Here is a 2,396-nt window from a genome sequence, read left to right as displayed (position 1 = left end):
AGGAAGCTTCTGTTCCAAGGCAGAATACAATCCTGACACTTCTAATAATGTGTTATGCAGGTTTTTTCCCCCACCTTTCTCCTGACAACCAGCTGGGTATCCTACAGTTCAACTCAACTCTGACACTATCTACCCAGAGAAACCATTAGATTCTACAGGTTAAGAGCTTAGTCCCATAACATTACCCCTACTTCAGTCACAAGACCAGGTTGTCTGTGGTTCTAACCAACTGGCTATAAATCAGAGGTTCCCATGATACCCTCCTTGGGTTTCATTAATTTGCAAGTGGCTCAGAGAACTCAGGAAATCTATTTACTTACCTGAGTACCATTTTATTACAAAGGATATTAAAGAATCAACAGCTGGATGAAGACATACATAGGACTCAAACAAAAGAGCTTCTGTGCTCATGAGTTTAGATCTGGCTAGGCAGCCTGTGGATGTAATCTGGTTCATCAACCTAGAGGCTCTCTGAACCTTCCCATCCTTTTTGGTTTTTTAATGGAAGCTTCATCACATAATCTTAATTGACTGAATCACTACCCATTGGTGACTGATTCAAACTCTAGCCCCTCTCCCCTCCCTAAAAATCATGATGTAGGGTTGAAAGTTCCAGTCCTCTAATCAGGGTTGGTTCCCTGGGCAACTAGTCCCCCATCTTTAGAATTCCAAAAATCACCTCATTAACAAAATCAGTTAAGGCCATTTCATTAACATGAAGTCAGTTGCGGTTGAAAGGAGCTTAATGTGAATATCAAGGCACTCATTTCACCTTGATGGCTCTGGAGAAATTTTAAAAACTGAGGAAAAAAGATAGAAGTATTATAACAAAAGATGCTCCCATGCTCTAATGGCTTAGGAAATTCTAAGAATTTGGGGAGTTGTGAGCCAGGAGCCATGGACAAAGACTAAAATATATATGTGTTATACATCACAATATCACACAAAAATATTGTGGTCCAATATTGTGGGTAAACAGGAAAAATATCATTTTATATATAGAGAGTAGTTGTGTATTAATACATACACAGATTTATTTTTATAAATTGTATCTTAGTAACAGAACTCTCATTTTATTCAGGCAGCAAAGTAAACAACTTTAAAGTTTTCCTAGTCAAAGTTGTATCTTGATGAATTCTGACATATGTACGACAAGTCCCTGACTTATGATGGTCCTACTGACAATTTTTCAACTTTTATGTTTTATAATGGTGAAAAGCAATATGCATTCAGTAGAAACCATACTTCAATTTTGAATCTTGATATTTTTCCAGGTTAGAGAATAAAGAGTACAGAAATACACAGAAAGACATTCTGTGTGCTTGATTGGAAGACAATATTGTTAAAGATGTCAATACTACTCTAAGTAGTCTATAACTGGTAGCACTGTTGTATTGGGCAACATTTCTTCAGACGTGGCTCAGAGTTACAATGCATTTAGCATATTAAAGCTGACAACATGGAGACTTTTTGCAGGCCTTCCCAGACAGTGGAGTTTTCCTGATAATTTGCCACATTAGGTTATAAAATATCTCATTAACAGTTATTTTCTATTTTGCAGAGGAGTCTAAGAACACACAGTTGTTCCATTTTCTTGCTAGACTTCAACTTGTTTCTTTCTTACAACTCTGTCATCTTTCACGTCACACTTATTACCAACCAGAATTTTGGAACATCATCAGTGTCTTTAACTTAAAGAATCTGTTCTCTCAGATCTTATGTATCATTAAATGTGAACTGTGCTGTGTAGGAATAAAATAAAGCAAAGCCTTGTCCATGTTTCATGTACGAATCTATCATCACTGTAAACGGCCTATTTCTATACTATCCAAGATTTCAAGCATATACTGTTTTGCATCTACTTTAACTTGCTTTCTATAATCATCTTCTATGGTAGGATTATATTTTTAACAAAAATTCCTTGAATAAAGTGTACAGTGAGAGTCAATTTTCCAATGACTCCTGAACCAAGAACTGCTAGCTTATACTCACACATAGTGCAAACTTGCAAGAGCTAGTACCTCTCACACTGTCCCCGGGGCCCTGCAGCCAAGAGCTCCCTCTGCGTCGATGCTTCTGTCACCAAGTCTGTCCTGTTGCTGCAGCTGCCAGGGGTGATTTGTTTAAGCCTGACTCTGGGCGAGTTTTGCCCTCTCTTCTCAATTTCAGGATCATCAGCTTGTCCAGCTCAGTAAAGATTTCTACTTACATGTTGATTAAGATTAAAATGAAATTATATGATTACTTGGAAGGGGAAGTTGACATTTTTAATGTTTAGTCATTTAAGAATATATTTCTCTAATCAAATCATTTATGCTCTTTAAAACAATTTTATAGCTTATTTCATATAGTCCTTATACATTTCATTAAAATGTATTCTTAGGCATTTTATAATA

General features: G+C 36.5%; 1 pseudogene; it reads right to left on the bottom strand.

Annotated features, from left to right (window-relative positions):
* Positions 1-1,445: 1,445 nt before the first annotated feature.
* On the bottom strand, positions 1,446-2,072 carry LOC120871095 (annotated as a pseudogene).
* Between the last annotated feature and the right edge of the window lie 324 nt (positions 2,073-2,396).

The sequence above is a fragment of the Oryx dammah genome, unplaced genomic scaffold (genome assembly GCF_014754425.2).
Source record: "Oryx dammah isolate SB20612 unplaced genomic scaffold, SCBI_Odam_1.1 HiC_scaffold_2, whole genome shotgun sequence".
In the NCBI taxonomy this organism is placed as follows: Eukaryota; Metazoa; Chordata; class Mammalia; order Artiodactyla; family Bovidae; genus Oryx; species Oryx dammah.
This window is presented reverse-complemented; position numbering and strand designations above follow the sequence as displayed.